Raw genomic sequence first — 21,367 nt, 5'->3', positions numbered from 1 at the left:
CATTATCCCCTTAGGCATGCTGGTTACTTGAGACTTCCGGTTGCCTGGGTTTCAGATAACAGGGACTTTGCTGTAATACCTTCGTACAGAGTACAAAACAGAGAACAATGAAACCCTAGATACATAAATAGTTCATGCAAAATACAAACAGAACATCGAGCCACACAAATACAAAAGACTGTACATACACAGTTCTTGCTCGATAGAGGTTCATTTGAAGGATTAAGTACAGCAGTAACAAGAGAACTAGGAGGAAACACCTGTCCTTGCAAGTGTACAATCTTCCATAGGTCCCGGGTTCTCAACACATGGTACACAAACCCCAGACCAGAGGGTACCGAAACTTGTCATAGCCAATATATCATTGTACCGAGATGCAAAAATGCTATACAGTGTTCTCCCCAGGCTCTTTTAGCCGGGTGCTCCACCCGGCTAGATTTGGTGACCACCCGGCTGTCATCAGCTCACCGCCTCACCTCCTCCTATGATGTAAGCAGAGTTGCCCTGCATTTTCATCTCGACCCCCCGGCTACTTTTTCATGCCACCCGGCTGGAAAAAAATTCTGGGGAGAACACTGCTATAGGATATAAAAAAATGATAGTTCACTAAAAGAATCAATTACTCATAGTGGCCGTCTTCACACACTTCAAAAAACAGATCCGTAGGCTCAGTTTTTGAAAACTAAACGTAGAGTCTGGATTTTGCAGATTTTCACGGAGCCAGGAAACCCTACGGAGGCAATAAAAAGGCAACACAAAAACGGATCTCACTCCACACAGAGAGCTTTTGCACACAAAACGGATGCCAAAGCAGATTGCCTACTGCCTGCTCCTCCCCTCAGCATCATCTTTGCGGACCTCTTTATTCAATAGAAACACAGGAAAGGACGACACGTTTTTGACATACTGTATATACTCCCGTATAAGCCTAATTTTTCTGCACAAACAATGTGCTGAAAAGTTACCCCCTCGGCTTATATGCGAGTCAGTGGAGCAGAATGGATGGTGGAGCAGTTTTTGCTTCTTGCATGTTTTGTTAGTGGCTCCCTGTGTCCGTGCCCCCCATCCCCTGCAACATAGTGTGCAGAGTGCGCTGCTCAGGACTACCTGTGTCCCCTGGCTTGTGGAACGGAGCATCCCAGCAATGTGTCAGCGGTGCAACACAGGGATTCTCCTTGTGTTGCAATCGCTGTGCCTCATATGTATGACACCATCTAGTGGGATCTTGAGACACAGCTGTATCATCCTTGGGGCACTTCTGGCTATGGGGAGGGAGGCTGACTTGTACTGGGGGCACATCTGGCTACTGTGGAGGGGGCTTATATGCGAGTCAATCACTTTTTCCTGGTTTCTGAGGGAAAAGTGGGTAACTCAGCTTATACACGGGCCGGCTTATATGAGAGTAAACACGGTATGTTTAAACGGACTGGAAACATATGCTGCAAAAGCACATCATTATGAAAAACAGATCAGTTTTTAGAAAAACTGATCCGTTTAAAACAGATTCCAATCTGCAACCTGACAAGTGTGGACCAATCCTAACAAGGTAAAATGCTATAATAATGTTGGGAACCACTGGTCTAGAGGGTAGTGGGGAGGCGACACTGTGAGAAGAAGGGTCTACCGGATGAAGCAGTGAGCCCAACATCTATTACAGAAGTGGATAGGGACCACATGCCTTGAGATAGGGGGACCCTGCGAAGCCCCCGAAACAATGGTCAGAACCAACTGTGAAATAATTGCACAATAAAAGTGCGGAGTATTTAAAATCATCACTGGTGTGCTGGCGAACTGTGTTCAAGACGTGGATAGGGGGATATGACAGATTACAATCTATCAATCATGGTATATAAAGTGACAATGTAGTGAGAGGGCTATTAACCTCCCTGGCGGTTAATTTTTTTTTGCCAAAATGGCAAAAATCCTTTTTAAAAAAAAAATTTTTTTTTGTTTCATGTAAAGCTACCAGAGTGGTAGCTACATGAAACACCACTAGAGGGCGCATGTGTCCCTCTAGTGCGATCGTCGCCGGCATCTATAGCAAACAGGGGAAAGCGTATATAACGCGTTCCCCTGTTTGGCTTCTCCTGTCGCCATGGCGACGATCGGGATGACGTCATGGACGTCAGGCACACCCGATCCAGCCCATAGCGCTGCCCGGAACGTATTGGTCCGGGCAGCGCAGGCCTCTGGCGGGGGGGGGGGGCCCTCTTTCGCTGCTGCGTGCGGCCGATCGCCGCAGAGCGGCGGCGATCAAGCTGTGCGCGCAGCTAGCAAAGTGCTGGCTGCGCGCACAGCACTTTACAGCACAAAAATCGCCCCACCAGGGGCTGAGATCTCCCCCTGCGCGGCATAGCCCGAGCTCAGCTCGGGCTTACCGCCAGGGAGGTTAAGGCTGCCATATTTATTTCCTTGTAAACAATGCCAATTTCCTGGCTGTTCACCTTATCTTTCCTGCTTCAGCCGAGTCTGCATCACATACGACACAAGCATGTGATTAGTGTGGTCAAACTTTAGTCAGAGCACATGATCTGATTACTTGTTCTGGGTGAGGGGCTTGAAGTATTATAGGCACAGGATTAGCAGGAGAGCCAAGCACTGGCGTTGTTTAAAAGGAAATAAATATAGCTGCCGCCATAGCCCACTTAGTACAGGGTCATTATAATGTGTATGCAACCAAGCCTGCAGGATTGCTTCAGCCGACCATTTTACAGCAATTCTAATTAGCAGGGTTTCGTTATTAATTTGGTCATAGGTACTTCTCTATCTCCAAATAAAGGAGCGCCGTGGACCAAGGGGTGGGACTAAGCGCTGAAAACCGCTATTGGGCGACCTGACAGGTGCTTAAAACTTTATTTTTAGCACACTAAATTGCCTACAAAAGTTGCTGCAAAATGACTTGACAAGCAATTTTGCAGCACTCCTATCTTTTGCACTGGAGCCCAATTGCGATTCTGCTGTATGTGAAACACCGCAAATGAGCTACACTAAGTGTTCATAGTTTGTGAAGGTGGTGAACCTGTATCCCAGTTCAAGTACAGCAACCATTATGTGCTTTAAGAGGGATTAACAGCCATAAAATTAAATTCCTATTACCCACTGCTCTGTGTTTATTATGTAGTCTACATCTTGACCCTGCATTGCAAGCATTTCCATCTAACCATAAATGTGTCTGCTGTAATGAATCTTATCGCAGTCCCCACCAGCACTTTTTTCCTACATTGCCATGGAGAGGGAAGCTTGTTATCTTTTCTTCTTCCCCCTTCCTGCTCCTTGCTGATTGGCTGAGGGCAATTCAGTGCGACAGGAGGCTGAGAAGGCAAACAGAAGCTAAATCACCTCACCGCTCTGCAGAAGCTGCTGAAATCCGATCTATGTTGTGCTCACATGTGTTTACAACGCAAGTTAGATATGACAGTGCGGTTATGCATACGCCATTTCAGGCAGAGGAGAGGGGAGAAAAGTAAGGGAGGAAATGACATTAGAATTGGCTTCAGTCAGAGGCAGTAAAGATAGAAAATACCTGGAACAGTTTTCTCTTTATTTACTATATAAAATTCCCTGAAATCAAAATGTGGACAGTAAATATATTATGCAAGTAGAACAAGTATTTATATATGTGTTTTTTTCCCTGGGATATTATGGCTGACCCTCGTGCGTTACAATTTTCTGAATAAAATGAAAGCAAATTTCTGAAATTAAACCTTATACCAAGAGGGTGTTTAATATGTTCTACTTAAAGTGAACCTACACTGACTGGAGGCCAAGAACAGGAGTTAGAAACAGATCCTGATCTCCACATAGCAGGGATATAAGCAGACCTTTGTCACTGTGATGCTGGGAACACAGACGTTTACATAACTCTGCACCCACCTCCTCCTCAGGCACTGCAGAGACTCACCCATAACAACTAGTTATTGTCGCTGTCAGGAATTCACTTGCATATTTAGGACAGGTACAAAAAGTTTTGTATTGCCATGTACTGGCACCCACTTACAGCATGGCCCTGTGTGCTACAGGAAACAGCTGGAGAGAGAGAATGTTCATATGCTGGAACTTTTAAAGGGGTTTATTTGACATCAACTAATCATGGCGCTTATATATGGATAAAAAGCTCTGCCACTGAGTTCCTTCACAGGCCTAGGAAAACATTTGTGCCTGGGGTTAGGCTTAGCTTCAAATAGTCATGGTTGGAGAGCTGCCTAGACAGTCTAGGTAACACTAAAAACTTTCTAAAACCCCATTTAACAATTAGAGACTGCTATGGCCTCGAAACATTTCACATAGCACTGATTCAGGGCCCGTTTCCACTATCGCAAATTCGCATACGTTTGCCGCAAGCAAATTCGCATAGCCAATACAAGTGGATGGGACTGTTTCCACTTGTCAGGATTCCTTTGCGTTTTTGTGTGCAGAAAAAAAATCTGCACGGCAGAGCCATCAGAATTCGCATGCCACATACCGCTATGCGAATCACATACAATGTATTTATTAGGGAATTCGCATGCGGTATTGGTATGCGAATTTACATGCGTATTTGCATACGATTTTGCATGGAATCAATGGAAAAAGCACACAGGCACTGCCATGGTTAAATTCACATACATCGCCATCCATGCGAAATCGTATGCGAATTCGCATGAAAATTCGCATATAACCGCATGCGAAATTCGCATCCGCATGCAAATTTTTACCGTGGCGATTCCCAACGCACAAGTGGAAACGGGCCCTCAATCAATATTATCTGCAACTGAGAGTCATGTTATTAATTAAAGCCCTCTATGAATCTTCCTCATCAATACAGTGTATGTTCCCTTGGAGATCAAGGCTGCCCATAGCTCGCTAGTTGTGCAATGCTAAACTCCCAATCCCAATTATTAGGCTGAGTGCACAGAGTAGAATGATGTACATCAGCCTGGTAGGGACCGCCAGTATCCACTCAGGTGTGGGCGGTCCTGAGACCTATGGGAACAGATGATTCATTGTGGGCTGTAATTAATGACAGGAGCCTCAGTAGCAAGTAATACCTGCTTATGGGTACTAGGTGTAAAGTTACAAAGCCCCAGGCACCATCAAACAAATGGGGGCACTTACAAAAAGCATTCCACCATTAGTTAAACTGCTAAGATATATCGGACCTACACAAATCCATTTGTACTTTATTGGTGTACAAAATGATCTTTAAATTTCAACTTGTAGACTGCTTTGCTTGTCTTTAAGTCCCTGTAAGCTCAAACAGCAGCTATTTTACCAGCCATGAAAAAGAGTTCTGAAGTATGAGCGGCCCAGTAACGCCCAGATTTCTGTGTATTTGGATGCACAGAGCAGGAACCATTGCAACTGCAGAGTAAACCCCACACCTACCAGTTACTATATGATCAAGTAAGGCTGTTATGTCAAAAAGAACTTTTTTTGTTAAAGTTCTTGAAATATATAGGTCTAAACCGAGGTAGTGGAATTTGGCTTTATGGTCTAATTCCAGGCAAAAAAAAAAAGAAAACCATGACATGACAGGTCTTATTTATTGCAATATATTTCATTTCAAATAAGCAACCAAATATAGGTTCCTTGATATAGTCCTATGATTACAGTTCCGCTTTTCACTTGATGCCACCTAGAAGGCTGGCACTATTTGGTTTGAGGGCGGGACATTTTGGCTGCAGAGTACCATTAGCCACATCCATTGGTCTAAAGGTGGTGTACCTGAGCTCTGGCTCATAGAGCACCACCCACTGCTCTCAATATTCACAGTTTCCATCACGCTTTGTGATGCACCCAAAGCAACTATGTCACCACTATTTCAACACCTGGTGTCAGAATTCTTGAGGCGTGGACTACATAATTACATTGTTGGCTCCCCTCCCCCCCAGCCATGTAAGATAAGTCTTATGCTAGGTACACACCATACAATTTTGTGTTAGATAGATGGTTCATGTCAGATCTTATTTTCAATCGTTTTTCTGATCGATTTTTCATAGTAGTGAATGGAAAAAGATAAGAAAAGATAACAGAATCGAATATTGATCGGACAATCAAATCGAATATTGATCGGACAATCGAATCGAATATTGATCGGACAATCGAATTGGAAATCGTTCAGACGGAAAATTGACGCATCGTGTGTACCCAGCATAAGATATAAATGAAGCCCCTTAAACAGCATAACTTTGTAAACAGTGGCATTCACTTGTAGTGCACAATGAACTGACAGACTCCAAGAAGCTTTCTATCCAAACCACTCCTAATGAACCACACCCCTCCACTGACTTTATTAGTTAGATAAGCAGCCACAACCCCCTCCCCCCTGCAACCTGATTTGCGCAACAGATCAGCCGCGAATCCTTTCCTTAAAAACTAGGCTTCAAAGCGTGGGGACAAAAAGGATTATAAATGGTTTAAGTGGATCTGAGATAAACTTTTACTTGTATTCCTTTCATATAGTTTATAGGGAATTCCTCAAGCTAAATCCTTTTTTTGTTTTGTTTTAATACTCTAATTCCCTATAAACTAAACAAGCCTCTCCCACAGCTTCTCCAGAGTGCCTTGGCACTTTCAGACAGATGTAGCAAGTGCTTATGGGAGCTCAGTCCGGGCAGGAGGAGGTTACTAGCCAGAGATTTCAGAGGCAGAGGGGAGGAGGGAGGAGGAGAGGGGAGTGAAGTTTTCACAGGCTTAGGGCTGGAGATGCAGAGCAGCTTGTTCTGACAAACAGAACATGGCCGCTCTCATTGTATCACAGGGATAAATAATAAAACTGTTGAAGCTGTTTGCAGCTACATATGCTGTGCGAACTATCTAAACTTAAGATATATAGACAAGTTACTTGTTATAGTTAGTTTTTCATCTCAGATCCGCTTTAACTATCTATTATTATATTTTAAACTTAATTTGCATGACTAGTAAGAGGGGAACGAAGGCCTCAGCATTCTAAAAAAAAAATCTGTATAGAGGGGATTCAAGGCTGACAACAGAAAAAAGGCTTTCTAATGTCAGTTTTGTTTCTGCATGGGCTGTAATAAATAAAGCAGAAAACTTTAGCATGAGTGATGTAAGAAAACTAAATTAACGCCTCTGCATTCCAAGCGACAGATCAATTATTATTTTTCCTGGATTTTAAAAATAAACCCAAAATAATAATGCCATCTGGCCCCGAGAAAACTCTGTCAGTTATTACAGTACCGGAACAGTACAGGGCTGGGCTCCGCTGCCCTTTTAGAATTTTGGCGCTGGTGTTTTGGCGGCACTGTACTGACGTCAAGATCAAGCAGATCAGATGGGAAAAAAATAATAACTCCCACAGACTTCCTTGAGATTACTGCAGATTTCACAGCGCTCCAAAGTGTATTTTCCACATTAACCGTGGAAGATCTGTTGTAAACATTCCTAGAGGAAATAAATGAAGGGATACGCAGCAAAGGCATACACAGTACATCACTACGGAAACCTTAACGAGACTGCAGGATGAGAACATGCTTGGAGGATGCGGGAGTCAGGGAGAGGCAGTCCAGTAGCTCAGAGGTTAATTAGCAGCTTCGCTGGCTGCTGTAAGACTCCAAGGTACAAACCATTTAGAGGCACAACAAATTCCGAACATTCCTCCAGACACCACTAATACAAAGAAATGCTTCAAGTTCATCTATTACAACAGAAGCGGCTCAGATTGCAGGATACATTAGGCAATGGTCTATTTTTTAACTGCCATGCTCTGATATTTTGCCAAATGAAAAACAGTTGAGACGAACATCTGGCAGTTATGTATTTGCAGGCTGTGACTGTGCCAATGAAAAATGGAAATTCGAATGCACACTTACAGTGGATTGGAGCTCGGGAAGAACTGCTGCAAACAAAATGGTATGGAAGAGCTCCGGGTTCAGCTCATAACATCCAAAAGAAAACGTGATTGCGTGAGCTGACAATTCAGGAATAACCGCTGTATGTGCATGCCGCACAGCTCCCTCCATACACAGCAGCATGTTCCCTGTAGGGAGAGGGGACGACAAACATGGGTATGACAGGCAGCTTCTGTGGGAACCACAAAAGGATTCTGCTGAGGATATTTAATTCAGAAGATGGTTGGACAATAACAAAAATGTTGGGGGACACCTGTACACACAGCTGACAGTCACTCATAAAGATCACAATCATTGTGGGCAAGGAAAGCCTACTGGGTGAACTATTTATTGCTATTGTTGGTTGAAGTACTATTATTGTGTATTTATACACCACTGACAGCACTTTACAGAGTAAATAGTCATGTCACCAACTGTTCGTCAGAGGAGCTCACAATCTAAACCTTACCATAAGCAAAATACAATATCCACTACTGACACACAATAACGGTTGCCCGGCGGGATTGGGACTTAATCCCTTAGATGACAGTTAAGGGCAGAGTGATGTACAGATGTGTTGCTAGCCTACAATCTGGCAACACAGTCTGTTGGTATTGAGGGCGGGAGGAGGGCTGCCAGAAAGGCAGATAATAGAGTAGCTTTCAGTGGGTGGGGGTGAGGAGGGTAACAAGGTTTTCATGTTGAATCTCAAGGGTGGGGGGACACTTGTACATGTGACTGATTCTCAGTCGAGGTGGTCCTGAATGGTCTCCTTGGCTGATTGTCATCTATCATGTGTACATAGCTTAAAGAAAACCTGAACTTTAAATTAAAAGTCAAAATAAGCATACACAAGTCATACTTACCTTCCATGTAGTCTACTCCTCAGTGTCTTTCTCCTGTTTGTTCACTGTGATCAAGGGAATTTTCCGTCCTCCATTTTGAAAATGGCCATTACCCATAACAGCTTTCTGCTCAGCACACAGTTAAACTGTAACATCGCCCACTTGAGCCATAGGGAAACATGAACATTACCTGGTACTTCAGTTTTCTGCTCAGCTATAACTGACAGCAACTGATATTTTACTGACAGCAACTGATATATTTCAGATCTGACAAAATATTGTCAGAACTGGAAGGGATTATTGTCAGAAGAAAATGGTGAGCTTCTGAGAGGAACTGATGGCAAGGTAACTATGTGATGTTCATTTGAAGTTACCTCATGTGTTTATTTTAAATATTTTTACTCAATACAGGTTCTCTTTAAGGCCTGTAAAGGAAGATGCAGTGTCCATCGGTAAAAAAACAACACATGATGTTACTATACTGTGGTGGTGGTGGTACTGAACTCAAAACTTACTCTCTGTTCTAAAAGGTTAGCCACAGCATGACAACCTTTATGAAAAAAAACATTTCTTTACTACAGTTTATGGAAATTCCCCCCAACCATAGATTTAACTTGATTTCACTTTGCAGGACGCACTGAAAAGGTTACTCAGTGCTTACTGTATGGGGAGAGCGGCCTAGGAAGAGCTCCTGCAGTCTATTCACAGCTGCTGCTAAGATCTAATTAGACACTTTGATCTGGCTAAAAAAAAAAAAAGCACGAACCACAAAGCAGTGAATTCCTTTAGCAACTATACGTGGAATAAAGATTTTTCATGGTGTGCTGTGCTAGAGTTCTGGTTAGCTATACTCCTATATTGTAAACAATCTTCTGGCAGGAAAGTAGCAGATGCAGTGGTAACTGTGCCGTGGAGGAAAGTTGAGCGCAAATTAGCTTTAAACTTAAGATTTATAGCCTACAAAATCATAATATGGAGAAGAGAATGTGGCAGGTGGTAATAATTACCTTTATTTGTCATCCTGTAACACTTCAGTGGCGGTCACACGACTACCTGCTGGCTTTTGGTCATATGATCACCACTGTAACGGCACTACAATTCCAAGAGAGGCGAGTCCTTCAGATGACTGTTACGCTATTCATTTTTAATCTGGGGTGCAGACTGTGTAACGGTTTTACATGGATGGATATAGTTCAGGCTGAAAAAAACAGGGCTGTGGAGTGGGAGTCGGTGCAATTTTGGGCACCCGGAGTCGGAGTTGGAGTCGTGGTTTCATAAACTGAGGAGTCGGAGTCGGGAGTCGGAGTCAGATGATTTTTGTACAAAATCCACAGCACTGGAAAAACCACGAACACAATGCAACGTACTGAAAAGAATCACTATGGAGGAGGCGGTCCCCATTGCATGGAAGCTGTGAAAATGCTTAGATCCTACTCATACATGTCAGAAACCGATGCTTTCCCACTTCTGCCACTATACCCCATGCAACCCATTTATCTTATGCTTAATCTTCACAACATATACTGGCTCCCTCAGGATGCCAAAGCAGGCCCCCAAGTATTAGAACAGCTCACTTTAGATCCTGCTGACCTTGAAGCAAATGAACCCACTTAGCAACGTACTTCTGTCTTTTTTCAACTCTACAGCCAGGCAGCCTCTCCATCTATAGTAGTCAACAGGTCTTGGCCAGGCTCAGAGGCCTATTTTAAGCAGAGCTGCTACATTACAGTGATGTGTGGTTCAAAGTGATAGAATAACATTTGTCCGTGCAAGGCTGGAGCAAACCTTCTTACACTGAGCAGACACAATAAAAGTTTTACTTTTAATTGAAGCAACTAAGTTTTCCTATATGGTGTCATAAGCTGATTTACAGAAAACTACATATCTCAACCTCAGAGAAAAGAACCTCCAACAACCTAAGCTTCACCTTCACCCAAAGTGCTAATTATACTTACTACAGAGCTCTAGATTTCCAGCGCCTGGGCTCATCTGAGCAGTGTTGAGCTGTACAGGGGAACTCCCCATAGAGATGAATGGGTTTCTTCATTAGTGGTCCACTTCCTGGAAAGACTGAGCTAAGCAGTCACCAACATGAACTTGCCTCATCTGGCAGTTACCATTGTGACATTGGCAGGGGTGGAGTTGGGAGAGTCTGGTATGTAGTTTTGATATTCATCTAATTTGGGGGGCTCACAGCAGAAAGTGATGGAAATGGCAAGGCTGCATAATGCCTTTAAGTGACTTTAAGTGACCCCTATATGAGACTGAATACAGCGGTCACTACAATTAAGGGCTGAGGCACACCGGCCAGCATTTTGCACAGCATTTGTATTTTGAAAAACGCTTTCTCATTCACTTGAATGGGAATAGATTTTGCCGCAATTGGGCTATGATTCTTCTTCAAGTGATTCAGAATGAGAAAGCATTTTTCAAAACGCAAACACTGTGCAAAATGCTGGCCATGTGCCTCAGCCCTAAGGCTGTAGTGCATTAAGCCTGAGGTCCCTTTTACACCTAATTAGTTGCTCTCAGTTATAACGGAAAGAAAATGGATTTTCAAAGTAATTCCCATGTTTTTCTATAGCACAGTTTCCACTATACGCATTTTAACTGGAATCTTTTTCACAATGCACTGCAGTGTTCTCCCCAGGCTCTTTTAGCCAAGTGCACCACCCGGCTAGTTTTGGTGAGCACCCGGCTGTTATCAGCTCACCTCCTCCTATGCTGTAAGCAGGATTGCGCACAAAAGCACCAGCCCTGCATTCTCTCATCTCGCCCCACCCGGCTACATTTTTATGCCACTCGGCTGGAAGAAATTTCTGGGGAGACCTTAGCATTCTCCCTTTAGAGTTTGATAAAAACAAGCACTACATGGAGCTGTAGAAGTCCCTTTGCAGTCAGAAACAGTTTGGACCGCAGAAGCACCCGTAGACATGCTTCACTCTACCCACATGACCATACAGACCAGCTCTGTAAAAGCCTTGCCCCTACCCAAACATCTGACCTTAGAGCCTCACACACATGCTAGAGGCAGCTGGGTGGAACCATCTCTGCTGAATATGTATGGCCGTCCCAGTGTGTCACTGTGATATCTGGAGTTCCAGATAGTCTTAACCGAGTGCATTGTTCTTTGTACTCATCCTACTCAAAGCCACTCTGTCATGGTTTCACCATCCTCCCTCCTCCCTACTCCATAGCAACAAAACGTGATGCTAGCTTATAGGCTAATGACGTGCCTGTATAGCACTCTGCCCTGAACTGTCACCTGAAACTGTTAAATTAAGAATTAAGAGTTAATTTTAAATGTCTTTCTTTGTTTTTTTTCCCTCAAATAAGTTATTGGCCAAAATTGCCTGGATCCAACTGTACTAAAGCCATTCTGTATTATGGAGAGGAAAAGATGGCAAACAGGATGCATTTGGTGGGATCACTGGGGAGGCTGCTACTGCTTAGCAACACCTGTTCTCGAACTAGAGTTTCCCCTGAAACAATCCAGGATGATCATTGGGGGCAACAAATCTCCCTATAAAGATGTTCTTTGGCAGAGGTGGAGACTGCAGCCAAAAGGTTATGAGATGAGGATACAGCACCCATGATCTGTGTTTATTATTGAAGGGAGGCTGGGAATAATGACAGGCCTCAACCTGAATTTCTAAGGACTGAAGCACCCTAAGCAGGCAGCTCTATTCATTGCTGCAGCACTCTGGGCTTGCCATCAACAAGGCTCCATTAATATTAAACAAGGCAGGTAGGTGTTTTGTACTCCAATGCACAGCTACCTGTGATGCAATCCTGACAACCCCCCATATACATACACTGAATGGGGCAGTGCTCTGTAACGGACAAGATGCATACCGCATTCCTGAAGCAATATTTCTGCAGAGCAGCATTTATACCTGAGCAGCCCCACTTCAAACAATGGGAGTGAAAATTGCAATTCACTGTGTAGCAAGACAATGTGGATATTGTGAAAAAAGGACACCGCGGTTTACGAGTGCCCTCAGCCTTTAATCCCAGTGCAAAGTATACAGTGCTGAACTTTATGTTCCAAGGACGACTGCAAATGCCCTTTACACACAAACACTGGATGACATGAGAGACAACACAGCATATCAAGCCAACTGCTAAAGGCAGGAAATATAAACACACTATTACTATTCAGTCTATTCTCAAACAAAATGAACACTCATGAACGTCAAGGCTATAAGACTAGAATGCACATTCCTTAGGCCTTGTTCCCTACCTGTAGCACAGGTGGGCATTATACAGCAATGCACAGCACCTGTGTGCCTCTCTGTTACAGCGCTGATCCCACTCAATTACATATTCAATGGGACAGCCTTGCAGACAAAAAGGTGCAGTACATTAGGAGAATGCACTGCTGCTCAACCCAAAAGTGGGGCCTTCAGACTATAGGCATTGATGAAATGCCCACAGCAACATGTATAGTGGGGATGAGGCCATAGGGTTAGGAGTTCTGTGCTTCACATGTCAAAAACATGCATTGCCCAAGTAATTATGAGAAGGTCATTTTGTCTTTCAAGAATTATTCTCAGTAAACGCTAAAAGGAATTCCAAACATTTACCGTACTGTCTTTTCTGCAGAAAAAACGGTGATGATGGCAATGTTACACAATATTCTGTGCAGTCAGGAGTGTAAAGTGCATGTTTTGAATTCCAAAGATTGAATTGTAACAATGGAAAACACCAAAAATTACACATTCCCTGTAGCCCAAACCCACCCCCTAGAGACAAATTCTAGATTTGCAGAAATAATTTTAGGTGTAACATAATATTCCACAGAACATATTAGAATTTGCATCCTCATGTAGGATCCTTGTAGTAAAAACAGACTTTCAGAAAACCGATTATCCCTCAAAGCATTACTGCACTTTTGTACCTAAATACAGTTACCTATCTGCACTAAAAAGAGGCTACCGAAAAGCTAAACTGGACTCCTGGGATGCTTGGATATAAAGATCCAGCTACACTGGTCTTTGATCCCCTCCCATCCATGCTGGGTAAACAATAAGGATGTCATCTCTTTTAAAGTAGATGTCGGGAAACAGAACAGTGGCAGTCTATGGCTGTAATAATAGAAGGCCTACTATGACTAATGGCTGGGGCCTACTAGGAATCGCAATCAAAATTGCTAAAGCCCTCTTGTATCGATTTTCGCAGTGTTTTCCACAGGGCTGTGGTGGTGGTACAAAAATCATACAACTCCTCAGTTTATGAAACCTCCGACTGCAGGTACCCAAATATGTCCGACTTCTCGACCCCCAACTCCGCAGCCCTGGTTTACCACAGTTATTTCTGGCGATTTTGAATTCACAGCTAGCGATTTGCAATTTCAATTAGTGCAAGACTTTATGGGTGCAGCAAGTGGTTTTGGGTAGTAAAATACAGCAAAATTGCTTAGTACTGTGACTGAAAAGCGAGTTTATTGTAATCCTATACTTTTTGAATTGTGCTTTTCTCCTGTCGCTTGAGAGCTATAGCCACTAAGGGCATGCTCACTGGGCCACCATGCAGAGTTAGGGAGTCTTTCCCAAGGCCTCCTTACTGAATAGGTGCTGGCATTCTGAATAGGAAGAGCAGAGATTCGAACCCTGGTGTCCTTTGTCAGAAGCAGAGGCAGCAAGTCTGAAGTGAAAAAAGGCAGCTATCACAGTTGCTGAAGATCTATTATGGCGTTTTGTTTTTTTAACCAGTAAAAACATCCTTTTTTCCCCCAAAAAACTTTATGCATAATTTGTTCAAAACAATACTTTATTAAATGCATAAAAACTTCTTTGCTATATGCGTAGGATGTGTATCCATGTTTGATATTATTCTTTTTTTTTTTTGTATTTGTTCTGCTATCTCTAGCTTGTTGTTGTATTTGCCTTATTGTACAATAAAGCTCTTTATAGAAAAAAAAAAAAAAAAAAAAAAAAAAAAAAACTTCTTTGCCTGACTGAGACTTAAAAGAGGTAGTCAGCAATAGCAGCTTCTGTATTTATCTCATGACAAGTGAACTATCTGTTTACCAGAAGACTTTAAGCCCAATCTACACGATACGATTCTTTATATGATTCGATTACGATTCTATTTACGATCCAATTAAATCCGACATGTCCGATCGGGATTCGATTCAACTCAATTCGATTTGCCATTGTTTTGCAATGGCAAATCGAATTGAATCGAATCCCGATCGGACATGTCGGATATAATCTGATCGTAAATAGAATCGTAATCGGATCGTATAAAGAATCGTATCGTGTAGATTGGGCTTAAGACTTCCTTATCATAATGTGCCTGTTCTCTTCTGAGGCGCTATACATATATAGTATAATAATGAAGCTGTTTGGTCCCAGCAGCATATTACTCACAAGCTGAATTCTGTGACTAAGCCTTGGATAGGAAGTGCAGGACACCACGTAGGGAGGTCATACTTGTTATTTTCAGCTATGGATTACAGAATCGGCTATTTGTGGGAATCTGTTGCTCGGTTCTCAGCCGTTTATATTGGTGATACACTTGGCTTCAGCAAATTAACTGTTTTTAAGCTAACAGCGTAATGAGTAACTTTAGCACATTTATGTAACAATTTCTCGTGTGAACAACAAAAGTATTAAGGATGAGGCTTACAATTAAAAACACACCTTCATACAAGCGCAGGCGTGATCTAATGGGAAGATCTTTCCACACAAGTGTCCACGCTGCCCAAGTAGAAGAGAGATAAGAAATAAGGGTATTTGCAATGTCAGGTTATTCAGAGAGCCAATAAAATCCAACAGTTCTGATATCGGCCAGAATATCTTCACAAAAAGTCACCTGCAACAAAGCATCCTCTCCCCATTGCAAAAGTACACATTGTTATGGCCTTCCTGACAGACAATGCAAATATTGCATGTATATGCCCTATATACATATATGTGTACACATGCTAGAGTACAAAACTCCAATGGTCTATTAGCATTATTCTACAATACTAGCTCACAAACTACTCTACCCACCTCCATACACAGTCCTATGCTGCCTGCCGACAGTTATAGCGTGTAGGGTCTCTAAATGGAGCCTATAGATCTACTTCTTTGTGTGTTATACGCTGTGAGCTCATTTACAATCTTGCCTTTATGCCATATTTTACCTGGAATCACAGAAAAAAAATGAATTGACTGGTCACATTTGCCCTGTGGAGGCCAAGGGACTAGCCAGCACCACCAAAATGCCTGAGGTAGAATTAACATTTAAAGCAGCCAGCGCCAGGCTTGTGGTGGGAATTGGCCTTACTGAGAACAATGGCATTTTCAATGTACTTGCAACCTGACAGAGCTATAAAGCGCAAATGAATGCCAAGAACCTGAGCCATCCCTGTCATAGCAGAGAACAATAAAGTGAAGGAGATGAGGGATCTGAGAAGTGTTTGCCTTATTGTGTGTATAATGTATCTTCTTAAAAAAAAATATTTGTGATAACTTAGCTGTGATTTCCCATGATGCATCACTCCCAATTGTGCAAATGATTTCTTTATGCCCTTGAAGCCAGGCTCACATCCAATACCGCTGGCGTATAACTAAGACATTTTACAGATCTACATCAGCCCAACATGCATACAGCCCGTTTCAGACTTTCTGGTCCTCCTCAGTGCATGGCAGGGATTGATAGGATTGTATGGCATACAGCTTGGAGCAATACTACATAATACCCATATAGCTCATCGGCCCTGGGTCATCGTGAGCTCTCTGGGTAATCTGCCGTATGGTGGGAAACCATCAGTACACTTTTAAGTGCCCATGAAGTAGGTCAATGTGTACCTATATGGTGGATGTGCTGCACACAATACAGGAACTATTGCCCTACTGGGCTCTGGCTGATCCCCATTGTCGGGAAAGAGCCCAGTTATGGACAGGACTATCGACTCCTTACTTCTTCCTCATGTTAGAGCTGCCTGGCCTCATTGTTACAGCAGAGGCCAGGCAATCAGCTCGCCTGGGGGACAGAAGTGGGTGTGCCAAATACATAAAGGTATGATAGGGCAGGCGGAAGTGTGGCATGGCAAATTTATTTGCTGGTCTTCCAAACAAAGCAGTTGAGCCAGGACTCAGCAGAGCCTTGTTAGACGCAGCAACCATTACTGCTAACTGACAAGGCTACACAGTACTACCACTGTATAGGTTTTAACCAGTGTGAGCTTCAAGGAACCATTCATTTATACAGCTCTGAAGATGAGCCTGGTGTACCAAAAAATCCTCATTAAAGGACAACTGTAGTGAGAAGAATATGGAGGCTGCCATATTTATTTCATTTTAAACAATACCAGTTGCCTGGCAGCCCTGCTGATTTATGTGGCTGCTGTAGTGTCTGAATAACACCAGAGACATGCATGCAGCTAATCTTGTCAGATCTGACAATGTCAGAAACACCTGATCTGCTGCATGCTTGTTCAGGGTCTACGGCTAAAAGTATTAGAGGCAGAGGGTCAGCAGGATGGCCAGGCAACTAGTATTGCTTAAAAGAAAATACATATGGCAGCCTCCATTTCCCTCTCGTTACAGTTGTCCTTTAAGTGTGAAAAGTCCTGAACTGCACACTTCAGCACATTTTAATGCTACACTCCCACTGTGTTTGATATGCTTCTATTAAGTCTCAAAATACAATTCTGCAGTCTTTAAATTCAAAAGTGGTTACGCCCAGGGATGGTGATCTAGGCGTATTTGCCTTTTATGAGAGCAGTAAAGATGTACAAACCATACGGCTGAAGAAGATTCTGAAAAAAATATCTGTGTCAAACTAATGGAGGTATTTGAGGACAAAAACAAAAAAAGTCAACCTATCGAAATACTTGGCTTCAAGGAAGGGTTATTAATACAGCTTTGTATCTGTGCAATGCTGATAAATCAGGACAACCACATCACTCTTATATAACCCCACAGTCTTGTGACATGCTGGGAATCCAGGATAAATTCCTTCCTAGGTCAGTGCTAGCTCTGCATAATGGATACCTGTCAAGAGAACACAACCTGCTTGGTAACTAATGTGACACGAAAACAAGCAGCTGTGTCTATTGACAAGGCCTAGTATCTCACAGGCCAGATTACCCCCTATTTACCACAGGGCTGTGGAGTCGGAGTCGGAGTCGTGGAGTCGGAGTCGTGGAGTCGGGCAATTTTGGGTGCCTGGAGTCGGAGTCGGGAAAAAATGCACCGACTCCGACTCCTAATGAATTTGTAACTGTAATTAAAATAGAAAATATGATAAAATGTTCTATTTCTCAGATAATAGTCATTAAAAATAATGTATATATACAGTATATATACAGTAATAGCTGTGCTTAGTCCACAAAGATGAAAGAAACCAATCAAAATTAGTTACTTGTGCTGCTTCAATAAAGCAGTTCCCGTATTTTTAAGGTCAGATATACATATCTGATTGTGACTGTATATATGATGTGTACACAGGAATCTCTTATATATACTAAATAACATCTATGCTGTAAGAATAAAGCCTGATGTGTAGCTATGTCACTAATAGAGATGGTCAACGAGATGGAAATAATTCTGCATTGATGCTGATTTATGCAAATGTATGCACTCCCTTTGCTGATGAAATAAAATAATTTGATATGTTATTAAAATTTGGTTTGGTGACTACAAATTAAAGGGTAACTGAGACGGATGAAAAGTAAAGTTTTATACATACCTGGGGCTTCCTCCAGCCCCCTTCAGGCTAATCAGTCCCTCACTGTCCTCCACCACCCGGATCTTCTGCTATGAGTCCTGGTAATTCAGCCAGACAGTGCTGTCCGGCCGCATGCCGCTCCCACAGCCAGGAACATTCTGCACCTGCGCAATAGTGCTGCACAGGTGTAGTATGCTCCTGGCGGCGGAGTGTGTGCATGCGCACTACGCTTGACTGACTCAAGTACCTGGACTCATAGCAGAAGATCCAGGTGGTGGAGGAGGACAACGAGGGACTGATTATCCTGAAGGCGACTGGAGGAAGCCCCAGGTATGTATAAAACTTTAATTTCATCTGTCTCGGGTTTACTTTGTTACACAGTAGTACTATACTCTACATATGCACTCCCCACAGAGCTGCAGGGAATCCACTGAGAATGCTGTGCACATTGAACACAGAGGTGTTGTCTGTTTACAATCTCCTCATTCCCCTGCAGAGTACCTGCACATCATTCTTACATGCACCCACACTTGATAGATGTTCGTTGTACCTTTTACAAGTACTCTTACCAAGGACTAGTTTTAGTCTAAAGGGAATAAATATAGTAGTCTACATATCCTTCTCACTTCAGTTGTCTTGTAAAATTAGTAAGTGTTGGCAGTTAAGAGACGAATTTCATGTTACATACTTTTAATCAACAAAATTGTAATATGCAAATTAGAGGAGTCGGAGTCGTGGAGTCGGAGTCGGTGGAATCCTAAACTGAGGAGTCGGAGTCGGAGGATTTTTGGACCGACTCCACAGCCCTGATTTACCAGATGTGCAGTGAGCATGGGCCGAATGAACTAAACTGAGCAGTGGGCTTAGCTGTGGAACAATGTCTCATGGGGCTGGAGAATATGGGAGAACAGTAAAGAACATGAATGAACATGCAGACACTACCTACATGTTTTACAGTGAGGCTATAGCAGACCAATGCAAGCTTAACTGGTAGTAAGGGTGCGCACTCTGTGGCCTTAATTCCTTAAGAAATTGAGCTCAACTGAGCCTCTGTGGCTCCCTATAGACGGATAAAAATCCAGTTCTAAACTCTGTAACTTAGTACCTTCTCTCTTTATGGCTGCCTAAACTCAAAACTGCTGCAAAGGCCAGGAAACTATCACCAGGGTGCTGACAGGAGTGTGACCAGCACAGGAGAGGTATGATAGAGGCAGGGTAAAGTGTGGCATGGACAGGAGGGGGTGTGGATAACCTACTGTATAACTCATTCCAGATAACTTCACAACTGGTTGGGCCTCCACAGCCTACCTAATAAGAGCAAAGCCTCTGGGACTATTTGGGCCTCCCCTTTATGCAGCTTTCAGTGTGGTCAGACTGAATCCTGTTATAACACTATAGCCGCATCTACACGAGTAGATGCGGCCGCGATGCTCCTTATCAATCGAGCCGCTAATGCGGCTCGATTGATAAGATCCGACAGGACGGATCTCCGCACCGCCGATTCCCTGCTCGCTCCCCGCAAGGGGACAATGGCAGAGAATCGTGCGGGAGATAAGCAGCGCCGGCGGGCACGAGCGGGGAATCGAATGCAGCGCACGCGCGGCGAGCGGGGACGCGGCGGGCACGTGGATGAGGCGATCCGGCGGCTAATCGAGCCGCCGGATCGCTGCAATATGGCATGGTGTAGATGGGGCTTAAGGGCCTGAGCCCACTGACGCAGTTCAATGTGTCCGCTTTTCAGTTACACATCAATGTAAAAGATGCTATAAAGCGGAGAGAAGCGGACACAACTGCGTTAATGGTCTCAGGCCCATTAGATCCATACATTACTCCAACAAAAACATTGTACACCACACTGCAAAGCTACACAGATTGAGAAAGGTCTAATTCAGCAAGCAATCAATCCATTGTCAACCAAACACTGATCACGGAGTGACCATCAATGTACCTGCTTCTGAATGAAAAAGGATCAAGCCTAGATGCTTATTACCCTGGTTTGCATGCAGATAATGCAGACAGATACCACATAGTTAGGTCAGTCAAAAACAATTAGTCTGATTGGACCATTTTCAATCTGCATACAATCTGAATTATATATGAATGTAAATCTGAATTATTAGCATCCCATTGACCATCTGTAATCAAGCCACTCCCCTGCTAGCATTGTACTGAGAGATGCACTACAATCATCCACTAATTCTCCCTCCCTCTGTGCTCTACTATAGGCCCAACCACCATCTTCTGATCAATAAATTGGCCAAAATCAATAAAAAATTCATTGATCAGCCATTTGGGAGTTAATGGTCACTAAAAGATTCAATCAGTGTGATCAAATCTGACAGAGAATGAACCCTATACATGGACAGTTTACAGCAAATTAAAGAAAACAAAAACATGCAATAAAAAAGAAAAATACCAGAAACAAACTGTGTGAAAAAGATCAAGACCAGAATTATCATAAAAATCAGAAACTTAATTTGAAATGTTCTAAGATGAATGCACTACTATAAACAAACTAGTATGCTGCTTTAAGCCGAAGGACGTGTCTGTATAACATTAGTGCTTGTAACCGTAGCCATAGGGTTCAAGCCCCGACCGTTCTTGTACACGTTTTTATGCAATTTAACAGTGTATGGCTTGCATTGGTGGTAAACAACTGGACGTATACACTGATAACTATGCCCTTTATTCAGTCTCCTATGCAACCTCTTGACCCCAAGTTGAATAATAATTGGATGTGGTATTGGCCTTCAATCACACAAAGACGTTCTCGATAACACCATAACAAAATAACATCTTGCTATGAATATCCTCCTGTTAGACAACACAGAACAATCTGTACAGTAATCAATGTACAAATTAAAAACACCCTACTGACTTTGAGGCAAGCGCTCTGGTAAAACATGGCTTTTAAATGTCAAACATGCTGACTTACAACACCCTAACATCCACAGCCTGTAACAACCAACTGTCAATTTCACATTTATAGATAAAAAATATACAATTCTGAAGCACTCAAAGGAAAAA

The 21,367-nt window shown here is 43.0% G+C and overlaps 1 protein-coding gene across 2 annotated transcripts in view; it reads right to left on the bottom strand.

Annotated features, from left to right (window-relative positions):
* The window catches only part of HIPK3 (homeodomain interacting protein kinase 3), a 185,513-nt gene that overhangs the window by 121,049 nt on the left and 43,097 nt on the right, over positions 1-21,367 (bottom strand). The gene's annotated exons all lie outside the window — the stretch shown is intronic.

The sequence above is a fragment of the Hyperolius riggenbachi genome, chromosome 11 (genome assembly GCF_040937935.1).
Source record: "Hyperolius riggenbachi isolate aHypRig1 chromosome 11, aHypRig1.pri, whole genome shotgun sequence".
In the NCBI taxonomy this organism is placed as follows: domain Eukaryota; kingdom Metazoa; phylum Chordata; class Amphibia; order Anura; family Hyperoliidae; genus Hyperolius; species Hyperolius riggenbachi.
Note: the sequence above shows the minus strand (reverse complement) of the source record. Positions and strands in the feature narration are given on the sequence as shown.